The 12,329-nt window shown below is 39.8% G+C and overlaps 1 protein-coding gene across 3 annotated transcripts in view; it reads right to left on the bottom strand.

Moving 5' to 3' along the window:
• The window catches only part of LOC121891148 (plexin-B2-like), a 211,650-nt gene that overhangs the window by 75,831 nt on the left and 123,490 nt on the right, over window positions 1–12,329 (bottom strand). For all 3 annotated transcript variants that reach the window (XM_042403917.1, XM_042403916.1, XM_042403918.1), the window contains one exon: window positions 8,253–8,314. The gene's annotated coding sequence lies outside the window, so the exon portion shown is untranslated. The remainder of the gene's footprint in view (window positions 1–8,252; window positions 8,315–12,329) is intronic.

Below are 12,329 nucleotides of genomic sequence, written 5' to 3'. Positions count from 1 at the left end.
CCAGTCTGTTAGTTAGCGCTAAAAGTTACAGGTTTCCATTTAACAATCACACACTCACCTGAGGGGATATAAGCCCAGTCTGACTTGTTCCCATGGTGATGCTTTATAGTTGCATCGTTACCTTGGATACTGTGTAGCCAAGTATTTAATATTAAATATAACATAACAGCATAAAATAATGAGAATAACACGATTATGTAGACCTCACGACAATTAAATAAAGGTAAAATTACTGACAAAATTATATTCTATATTAAAAGATTTTGCTGTTAGACATTATGACCATTTAATGCACAACTATTGTATTTATATGTAACATGCAAGAGGCAGATGTTACATTAGCATTCATCGGTTTATCCAAAACATGGAAGAAAATAGTGAAAATAGTGAAAAAATACCCATCATAACCTCCTGAAGCCCAAAGCGACATCTTTAATTTGATCATGAACCCGAAGATATTTTATTTACCATCATATAACTGAAAGAAAAGCAGCAAATGCTCACAATTAAAAGCCAGAAACTATGTAATGTTTGGCATTTTTTCTTGAAAAATGACTTAAAATTATCTCTTGATCATCTAAAAAGTTGATCTGTTTGTTATAATTTTAAAGAAAGATACAACACATTGAATACAATGATTGTATTTGACTTCATGTGTATCTGTCTGATTATAACTGAACCCCTAATACAGTAGATCTCCCCACACATTACTGTAAACCTGCTCAAATTACAGCAGACTCGGCACTTGAATGTAGGATCCATTAATTTATTTCAAACTGAATGTGCAGAAGCAAAGAGCCTGATGAACAAATTGTCCAAATACTTTACTGTCTGGACTGTATATATTTAAAATGTCACCTTTTCCTCAGTAAAAGCTTCTCCTACTACAACACTGGGTCTGTTCCTTGGATGTTAATGAGGAGGGACGCTTATGGTTTAGTTGATACATTAAGCTATTAAACACTTGATTTCCCCTTAAATTTCCACTTAACTTTCTTTAATATTAGAAAAAACCTCCTAAAATCAGTTTATTTCAGTGTTTAGGAGTATAAATGAGAACCATATAGGCTCCATAGTCACCTTGAAAACAAAAAAAAAAACATTTTTTTAGTGAGAACCGACTGAAAGCTGCAGCGTTTCCTCCTACACTGGCATGAAGGGAGGATCACTTCCTAATGGTATCATGAATCATGAAAAAGTCACTCACTTCCCTTCATACCTGCAGTAATGCTGTATATCTCCTATATACGGTATTTGTATAAGCCACTTACATCGCAGCATGTATGGGATTTAAAATGTAAAGGCTTTAGAAATGTGGCTCTTGGATGGCTGATATTTTTTTGTATTAAAGCCGCCGGTGGCTGATATTGTGCTCATTACCCAAAGTGACCACATTATGAGTCCATTCAAACAATATGCTGATAATTACTGCGTGATGAAAAGATTTCACTAATAGCCTAACTTCCTGAATGGAAATTAAAAATCACTTGATATGATCTTTTCAAGAAAACCAGGAGGTATTTAGAGAATTGGATTATAAATCACCTTGTAATCAGACTAATCAGTTACAGTGTGAAGGGCATCGTGTGTGTATATATATGTGTGTGAGGAGGCTGGAGAAAATTTAAAAAACAAAGATACACTTAAAGGAGGATATTACACTCTACACACAAAAGGGTCACAATCGATGCAGCAGAACCACAGATACCATCTTTTTATTCCATGCATTCTTTGTCTTTGTCTGACGCCTACATTACCCACAATGCAACTCCACTACATTCACTCAACTGTACAGATTCAGGTGTGTTAAGCTAGTAGCAACTTAGTGAGGTCCAGTAACATCACTTCTTTCTAATTCACACCATGGATGTATTATAAGAGCTGGATACTGGACTAAAAATGGTGCCGATTCAGTGCTATAGGAATTGCTCGCCTGGCGACGCAATACCGCAGGTGGCCACTGGGAAAAACTGGCTGCAAGGCTGAGCGGTGGCGCCCTATCCAGCTCTTATTATACATCCATGACTCACAACCCCTAGAATTTCTCTCAAATTTCAAACTTGTAGTCTTCAGCCCAAACCGCCGCTGACTCAGGCCGACACCTGGAAACACACTTCGATCTGGAAAACTGGTGGACTTCCTCTTTAAAGCTCGGGACAAACCTGAAGACTAGCTGAATGCTACAAAGACTTTACAGACCGAACGACCAAACGAAACGCCGACTGTCGTGATTTTTAACTTCTTGACAGTCAGGTAAGAACACAAACCTGATGACAGACAATAACCACTGGAGTTCTGGCGGTTAATGACCCTGCAAATCCCGCAATAACCCCAATTATCATTTGTTCTAAGCATAGACTGTATAAAAATATGGACGTAGTACCATGACGTCACCCGTTGGTTTCCGGCCGTCGTCGCCATCTTGGCAGTACGTGACTCTGTCTAACTCCCAGCCAATCATAAATGGGCAAAGAGGCGGGCCGAATGGCTGAAACAAGCCACCTAGCGGCTGGCGGACCTGTCACTCAAAGCAGCCATGTCCTTCACTATGCATAACTTTACGGCTTGATAAAATTTGAATGGGTGAGTTAAAAAAAAAATTCACCCCCCGTACAGTTGTCATGAAAGCTGAAATTAGCTGTAGAGACCAAAACCATTTTTTGTACCAGGCTGTAAACATGTTTATTTCTGCTGTAAAGTTGGGCATTTTAACATGGGGGTCTATGGGGATTGACTCGCTTTTGGAGCCTCAAGTGGCCATTCAAGGAACTGCACTGGCTTCATTTTACAGCCCCAGATGTTGCCGCTTGGTTCTAAGTAAGAAAACAAACATGGACGGAAACCAGTCGCTTGTACTGCTTATACGCTGTGCAATTTGCCCCGCTAAAGGTGCAGAGTTTGTGCGAGATCCTGTGCAGAGAGGTGTGGGTAATGTGGATTGAAATTGGAGGTGAATGAACTTCAGGTTCTAGTCGGCTGTGCAGCTCTTTGATTTGATGTTGTGGAGACGTTCATTGTCTTTACAGCTCAGTCAGATTTTCCTCTATTTCAGTCATCCAGTGCTCCGTCACACCATAAAACCTTTCTGCTTGCAATTTTCCCCTCTCTCTCTCTCTCTTTTATTCTCGCTAGGATGACACATAAGTGATATCATCGGTCACAAATGTCTAACACGTTTAAAAAAAACCCTATGAGAACAACTGGCAACGAATCTTCACATCACATATCACACGTTTTATGATTTCATCTGCTGACTATCAACACTAAGTGACCAGACTGGAGCAGACCGGCTCCGACTCGCTCCTATCAGTCGTCACGCCCCAAATCAGATTCAACAGTCGTCATGTGTGTGTGTGTGTCCCTCACCTCATGTGTAATGTTTGGCCAGCAGCCGAGGCTTGTTTTGATTCTTGCAAAGAAATGGAAGCACATAACGAGATGAGGTGTCTGATATTTTATAAGGGGAAAAAAAATTATGCAAAGTTTGGTAGAAGGAAGAGAAGCAGGTGTTGAAGTGGAGGTGGAGGGGGGTCAGTGCAAAATAAAATACAAACAAGGAAAGTGTTTTTTTCCAGGCAGAAATCCATTAATAGCAAACAGTTGCTTATTTTCCACATCCAGCAGTTACGGAGCAACATTATCATTCATTTGGAGTCGTGTTTCTGTCCACCTGGTGAATGTAAGTCCAGTATTCACTCTCTTTTAGCTCTGTTTTTGGTCTCCACCAACTCCTGAGGGAAATATCTGGCTCTTTAGCTGCTAAATGCTCCACTATGTTCACCAGCTAGTCTACAGCTAACTGTGTCTGTTTGCCGTTTGGTGCTGAGCAGGTAGTGTACAGTGGCTTTTTAGAGCTTTTTTCTCCGAAAACGACCCTATGAGAGCGCTGAGAGTGAACCAAAACAGTAAAAGTCGCAGCCGGACAGATAAACAATGAGCTGAAACTCAATATAAAGCTCCTTAAAGCCGAGAGGAGCTGCAGAGTCCCTGATAATTCTCTGTAGGTTCATCACCACGAGCCAAACGAGTCATTTCATTCACTGTTATTATAAAAAAAATATCGCTTATAGCTACATTAAGTACAGTAGTACTTAATGAGTGAATTCTTCCTTCCAGCACTGCTTCAGTATCTGCTGCTGTTTTGCAGCTGAGCACAGAGGTGAGCAGCCTCCATGACTGCAGCTCCTGCTGTCGAGTCATTATGTCTGGACCGAATCCAGCAGATTTACAGCCTCTCTTCACACACTGAAAATTAAAACCTCTGTCTCAGCTATAGAGAGTGAGAGAGAGGGGGGGGAAATCGAGTGAACAAGCAGACAAAAACTGAATGGGAAAGCACTATTAAAAACCGCTTGTCTCTCTAAAGTCGTATCAAAAAATAATTAGAACTGAATGTGCACGTGGAGCTGAGCCAAAACCTGAGATAGTGTTCCAGTGTTTTTTCCCTCCTGTCCTAAAATGTTTGAACCCATTTTCTTTTTTTTTTTCAATCTCGACTTGTATTTTTTTTTGAAAACTAACTTTTCAGTCCTTTGAACTCCTGCTCTTCAGCTCCTGCGAACCTTTAAAGAAAGAAACAGCAAGACAGTGAAGAGGCAGCTTCACCAGCTCTCAATTAACAAGGCCGCCTCTGTTTCAGCAGTATCTCTGTGTGTGTGTGTGTGTGTGTGTGTGTGTGTGTGTGAGTAAAAATAAGAAAAACGACAGAAAGAGAGAAGGAGAGATTGTCCTTTGCAGCCAGAAGACAGAGATATAGCCTTCATTCCTACTCAGATTAAAGGATTTAGAGCAAGAAGCCTTATTACAGACCCAAAGAAACAGAAAGAGGGAGAGCTTTCCCTCCTTCTCCCTCTGTTCTAGGCTGATTAAAACACAGATAATTCTGCCTCCCAGGCAGTGAGCTGCTGGAAGCCAACTCCACACACGCACGCACACACCCACACACACACACACACACACACACACACACACACACTAACGGACTCATTAAAATCCAGACATAACAATGGTTTCTCTGAATTTCGAAGGATTTTGACCTGTTGGACAACCAACCTGCTTATTCACAACACAACGCTCGCTCAGTTATCAGGAGTTAAAGGACCCCTGCGGTGTGTATGTGTTTGTGTGTGTGTAAGTGTGTGTGTTTTTGGATACATCTGGTAAATGTCAGGGTATCTGAGGTCATGAGTAACTTAAGACTTCTTAATGCTACCTGGGTTTGAACTCCAGACCCAGTTAAAAAAAAAATGAGAGTGAGCAAACACAGCGGTCAAACATGTCCTGTTTCTGATTTAACATCCCTGATGAACAGTGTGAAACTGAGTGGGCAGAAAAAGATAAAAGGACAAAAAGGATATGAATAGTTTAAGAACAGCTCTTTCTCATTTTCATTGTATTTACCTTAAATTTTCTTTTTAAAACAGAGATTGTTAAAGTAGGAAGATTGAACTCACAGGCTGATACATCAGCTGATAGCAGTATTGGCGTATTTGTCGCCCTTTTAATGGACAAAACATTGCGGTACAGAAACGTCGACGCTAAGTTTGAAGGCATTTAGAAAATGTGTTGTTGTTGCACAGTTTGTCCAGCAGAGAGCATCAACAAGTTTATCTTTACAGTGTGAAATGTTGTGCTCTACTTTAACTCAGTTCTATTTATCTGATGGTTTTAGTTACTGGTTACTTAGTTTATGTCTGTATTGTCAAGGTTAATGCATCAATAACTTAAAACTGAAAAGATTGACTCTTCATAATCAGTACTTTTACTTTATTTGAGTGTTTTGTGTTGCTGATACTTCCATACATTTATTTAAAGGGGGCGTATCATGTTCATTTCCAGGTGTATATTTATATTCTGGGGCTCCACTGGAATATCTTTGCATGATTTACAGTTCAAAAAACTCCTTATTTATCTTCTACTGGCCCTTTATGCAGCCCCTCAGTTCAGCCTCTGTCTGAAACAGGCCGTTTTAGCTCCTGTCTTTTTAAGGCCCCGCCTCCTGATGAGCCCACTCTGTTCTGATTGGTCAGCTTCAGGAAGCTTCTGGCATTTCAGAAGATATGTAAACAAACTATTGTAGCAGGATTTCACTTCTTTTTCTCGTTCTTTACTTGAAATGGGTGGACGTGAACAACACATGGAACAACCTCAGCAACAAAGACTACGTAACAAACACTCGTTTGTGGGCATGTGCGAACAATCTGATGTCATCACGAGGAGGAAGTAGAGGTTGAAGCCCTGACTTTTGACTTGCAGGGAGCATTTTTACATACGTTCACCTCAAGTTTTGAACCTTTGATCATGTTTAACATAAAGATCATGACATTATAACAAGTTAAAAACAACAGAAAAAACAAAAAAGCATGATACGTCCCCTTTAAATAACACTTTTAATGCAAAACTTTAACTTTACTTATTCCAAATGTAATATACAAACTTAATTTGGATACAGTAAAAACTACTTTTTTGCAGTTTTTTACCAAACGGACTGCATTTTGCTTTCAGTTTTCTAATATCTACTACTGTTTTATTGTATTTCAGTACTTTTCCTGCTGCCTTGCTGGAAAATGAATTTACTCTTCTAGGAAAATAAACATCAGATCTGCTCTTAGCTGATGCTTTTATACATGCGAATACTCCGCTAGACTTCAACCAGCGGTTACAGCTTGTAACACGGGAGACTAAAATAACTGTTATTGTCATTACAGACATTAAAATACTTGCATAGTACATTTCTTGCCATCTACTCCTGCTCAGTACGTTAAGAAAGTTTCCCTGCAGGGAAGCTTTGCTGTGATTCCTCCGGAGTGTAAAACAGAGCGCTTGTAAAACTTTGGGCCTTTCAAAGCAGCTTTTTTCCCCGACACACTGCAGCCTTTATGCATGAATTCCAAACTGCTGATCGCATCCATTTTTTCTGGGTGACTGTTCATATCTATTTTAGGCTGCATACATCCAACACCTACATAAACTGACCGAGACGTCATTTAGAGTAACAGGAAACGACATTCACGTTAGTTTCCCAGCTCGTTCTGGTTACAGTTCTAAATTCTCTCTTTTAGCTGTTTTCATTGTGAAAGTAGAAAGCATGCAGATGGGCAGCAGAGAAGCAGATTGTCCTGCAGCTATTTGGCGCTTAGCTGCTTTTATTCTATAAAAAAAAAAAAAAAAAAAAAAAAAAACTTGCCAACTTTACTCCATTAAATGTACTTTTTTTTAATTATGAAGGGGGAATTGGAGAGGAAGTGGTGGAGACAGACTGCACAACAACAAACAGCAGAGACATAAATCATGTGGCAGGAAATGTAACTCAGTGTGAAGCAGATGCTGCTGATGTTCAGTCCACTCAGAGCCCAGCTGGTTGTGTCTGAGTGCTTCTGACTGCAGCAGCGTTTGGCACAAGTCGTGGAAGCTTCATGGTAGCTCAGGCCTGAAAGAATGAGCCAGAATAGAGCCGTTCTACTTTTCTACCGCGAGGCTATCCATCCATACAAAACCGCCTTATCAACACACACAACAGCCGGCCTGCTGGGACACACACGGCATTACTACTGGGTGAGCACTTTACTAAACTAAAAGTCTGTCAAGTCAAAACGGTGAGCACATGTTCGTCTGGCACCAGCTGAACAAAAACATGCCATTGTTGTGGATTTCATACCGAGAGTTTTTACTCCAGATGGAACAAAAATTTCTGTGATTTTCAGAAAAAAAAAAAAAAAGAAACTGGTTCAGTCCTGCTTTTTCCAACTGAGGAAAGCACTTTTTTTTTTTTTAAGATAAAGAAAAATCATTCATGCTTTTAAAAAATGGTTTTATTTTAACTTTATTTTATTCCCCAGTGTTCTGTAATCTGTGTTTTTTAATTCTTTCTTCTTTTTCTGTGAAGCACTTTGTAACTTTGTTAAGAAAAGTGAAACATAAATTTAGTCTATTATATCCCATTATGTCCATTTTTCTTTCTTTTAATACTTTATTGAGACATTGAGTTCATTGACAGCCCCAATATAATCATGGTTGTGAAGTGTTTTATGTGCAATAGCATGAAAAATAGGACAATATCATCCCTTTCAGTTTAAGGATTGACTTCAAATTGTTACATACAGTATAAACATACATACATTGTGCCCTTGAACACTAGGAGGAGCCTGCAGTGACCTTTAGCTTTTAGCACAAGAAGCTTAAAGCTAAAGTTGATTGTTTTTTTGCTGTTGTCGCTCGTCAACGTCTGAGAGAGAAGTCGAATCATTGCTTACCTGTTTCTTTTATTCCCTCTTTCTCTTTTCTTCCTCTTCACTCTCTCTTCAAGACATGCAATCTGTGAGCCAAGACAAACGAGAAGAAAATGAGAATGTTGCGACAACATAATTATATTGATTTATGTTAAACAATTATATTTAATCATTTCCCCCAGTATGAAATGGGCAAATTACCCTTCATTAACTGAACTTAGCCATGCTTCTCCAGAGGATGAAACCTTTGTATGCATATGTAATGAATGTTTATATATATATATATATACTCTATATAGTAATCTAACAGGCTGAAATAACAGCTAAACCATCAGTTTGTTGTTTATTAGGGGACGCTAGTCAGGCTTAAAGCTCTCCTAAATGTGACCCGGTCATTTCAAACATGTTGAGTTGTTCAAGCAAATCAACAGCTGAGCTCAAGTTGAGATGAATCACTGTTGTCATTAAGAGAAACAATGTGGAGATGCTCCACTGACAACGTGAACCCTCCAGGTCTTCATCGTACAAACTACACATCATAAACTGCAGTGTGCACCTCAAGGCTAACACACACCTTATTCAGTATATATGTGTGTGTGTGTGTGTGTGTGTGTGAGACTGACAGTGTAAGTAGAAAGCCGGTGTACACAAAGTGAAGAGAGACAGAACAACAAAGAGGTAAAGAACAGCTTGCATATCAGTGCGCATTTATGAGCTAGTGGGAGATAAAAGGAGGAGAAATGAAGAGTCAGTGAAAGAGGCAGATCACGCTGTCGCTAAGTCGCTGTATCAGAGTACAGAGGAGTGCATTCTGGGACACGCCAGGAGAACCCGAGCCCTAATGAAAAGTAGTGTGGAAATTCAGCGTTTATACTTTCTAACGAGATTCAGACAGACTGAAGTGAAAACACTCATTAGACTCCGCTGAGTCTTTTCCCAGAGGACTTGTCCATTTAAAGCCCCATTACATCATATTTATGATATTAACATCAAATCTAATGACTCTCTGTGCTGTGAAAAGGTTTTTTATTACTGCTGATCCCACTGAGAATCAACACCTCAGACTGCAGGGTTTTTTTATTCACATCTTTAATTTGGACTTGTTGTTTGCACTGTACGTTAACTGTACAGTAGAGATCCAATGATTAGCTGATTAACTGATCAGCAACTATTTAATCAGTCTAATAACCATTTCTGTCATACTTTTAAGCAAAAATGCTGCTGCTTTCCTGCTTCTCAGATATGATGATTTAAAGCTTTTCTTTTGTCATACATGGTAGGAAAAAATGAATATTTTTGGAGGGTTTTGGACTGTTGCCTTTACTGCACCATCAATTTAATCTAATACATTTATTTAAAAGCCGTTTTCAGAGATTAGAAACTCGACTCTATGTTGGCCAGATTAAAAACTCGCCTCACTGCTCAAGAAAACTTGAGTGAATGTGAACAGTCTTCCGGTTTTTGATAAGAAGTTTAATTTCACTTTTGCATTTTTTTTTTTTGCTTTGCAAACTTTCACTTGATGTTTAACTGAATAAAAACTTCCAGCCGCCCGCTGTGAATTATTCCAGCACAAGCACCCTGGAAATGATAGCAGTTTCTTGGCAATACAGCAAGAATAAACCAAGGTGTGATAAGAAACAAACACACACACACACACACACACACACACACACACACACACACACACACACACACAAGCATGCCTTTGTACTGAGGGAAAGCAGCAAAGCTTTGATATCTACATAACAGAGGAGTGTGTTGTTTGTTATAACTATTGAGGTCAATGGGGAGTTGGCCGAGTAACAGGAACTGAATGTAGAAAGCCAAATACACACACACACACACACACACACACACACACACACACACACACACATATATAGAGAGTTTCACAGAAAAGGTGCGACCCTGGTTTGGAGCCGAGGAAATTGAGAGGATTAGCAGGTATTAAAAGTTATACACACATACTCTCTCTAGCACTCTCTCACTCTCACACACACACCTGTACAGTCGGGGCATGTGCAAACCCATCGACAGGTACACACACACACACACACACACACACACACACACACACACAGACAAAGAGTTTTTCTAACCCAGTTTATTATATGAGGGTGTTAGCAGGGAAATCTGCAGTATTAATATGCGGTGTGAATTCAGAGGTTATTACCAGCTAAATGGTACTCCGCCAGGCTCAGTGTGTGTTTAAATGTGTGTGTGTGTGTGTCTTAGTGTGTAAAGTGATTTTTCTCGGCCTTGTAACCTAACAGAAGCTACCACAGCTTGAGGCTGAAGTATGTTAACGTGCCACAGATGCTCCAACTGACTCAAAAAGCCTTGACTTCTCTCTAGAAATACTAAATCAATCATTGATTTCAATGAGTCATTCTGGTCTCAATCTGTAAATTCAGGCCCTCTAATAAATGTGCTGGTGGTCATTTTGGGAAATTATTGTTCTGTTAATAAGATCTGACGACTTACAGTAGCCTTGATGTCTGCCGTGTGGGCGTTGAATGACAGCTGTGATTGACAGTTGGCTCAACTAATGCTCTCCCGGCTCCAGGACTCATACGAAGTCGGACAATTGTCACAATATTTCACTAAGTCTAATGTTACTTGATTACGACTGCAGTAACGCTCACTGTTCCCAGTAAACCGGTGTTATATTCAATCTGAGGTAACCAAACATAAGCTGCAATTCTGGGCTTCAAACCGGCTCCGATGCAAACCAAACCAGTGCCGTCACACCTCGCTACGTCCGTCTTTACATGCAGTCTGAGCTTGTAACAAAGTCTTCCTTAATTGTAGCTAAAGCAGCAGAGAAAACGAGTTTTCCATCAGGCCTCCCGGCGAAAAACAAGCAAACGAAAACACTAAAGCATCCTGAGGTTGTGTTAGAGTATGTGTGTAGTGATGCTATGTGTGTGTATAGCAGCAGCAGCAGTAGTAGTAGTAGTAGTATGTGGTATCAGCCAATGTCAGCCAGCTGCTGGATTGAGATAGAGAGACCTTCAGTTTACATCTCTCTCTTTTTCTCTCAGCCCTGAGGATATGGGAGAGTGTGAGAGAAAGTGTGTGTGTGCTAATAGTGACTGTGTGTACTATATAAACAGCTGGAAGGAAACAATTACACCAATGCAGAACAACATTCATTGTCTACAGGCAGAAACACACACACACACAAAATACAAAACTAGTTACTCCAGTCAATCAGTCGGCCTCAGAGAATTATGCAATTTCCTCACTTTGTGTCGTGTCTTCAAGGAACAGCCTCATTTGTGTCATTGATTTTCAAAATGGAACAAAGTGTTACTAGTTAGTAAGTAGATCTTTCAGGATAATGAGTTGGTCCAACAACGTCTCTGTAATAAGACGGCAGACTTCAACATGAACCCTCAGATTTGAAGAAGACAGTATTTTTTTTTATGAAAAGGTGCGGGTGGATTTCCAGAAAGGACATTTGGAGACTCCACACTGTTTCTCCACTGCTTCAGCCGCCGCCATAATGCAGCAGGCATCTGTCAATATCAGACTTATGTGCTGCGTTTAGATGTGATACCGAGAGACACGACAAAAACCAAGAAATAACCTTTTAATATTTAATAGGCGAGTAGTAATTTAACAACATTCTACTGTCACCAACATGTTGAATTTAAACACACTTTAGAAGATGTGTTTGATCACTGTAGCTTCATATCTCTGATTGTGTGCAGCCGTCATAAACTGAGGCAACACAACGTAGCAAAAGTCCAATAAGTCGTGTTGTTCTGGGGTCATTCATACTTGAAGTGAGTACTTTCCTGTTGTGAGTTTGTGAGTGAAATGAACTTGACACAGAAAACCTATAAACAGCCACGTATACAAGTCGGAGCCGACCAAGCGTCCAAGCAGCGACCTGATGATCTCCTTCAAACACTTAAAGAATAAACTGGACTTAAACATCTCTCTCATACACAAACACGCAGCCCACGACTCTTAAATAAACAGTGTATAATAGTAAATAGTGTGAGAAATGTCAGCAACAGCATTGTGAAGTTTGTCAAGTACACAATAAAAAAAAAATGTATTGAACCTCTGTCCTGTATTTAAAAACAT

Source organism: Thunnus maccoyii, chromosome 23 (assembly GCF_910596095.1).
Source record: "Thunnus maccoyii chromosome 23, fThuMac1.1, whole genome shotgun sequence".
Taxonomy (NCBI): domain Eukaryota; kingdom Metazoa; phylum Chordata; class Actinopteri; order Scombriformes; family Scombridae; genus Thunnus; species Thunnus maccoyii.
The sequence above is the reverse complement of the archived record's forward strand: the minus strand, read 5'-3'. Positions and strand labels throughout refer to the sequence as shown.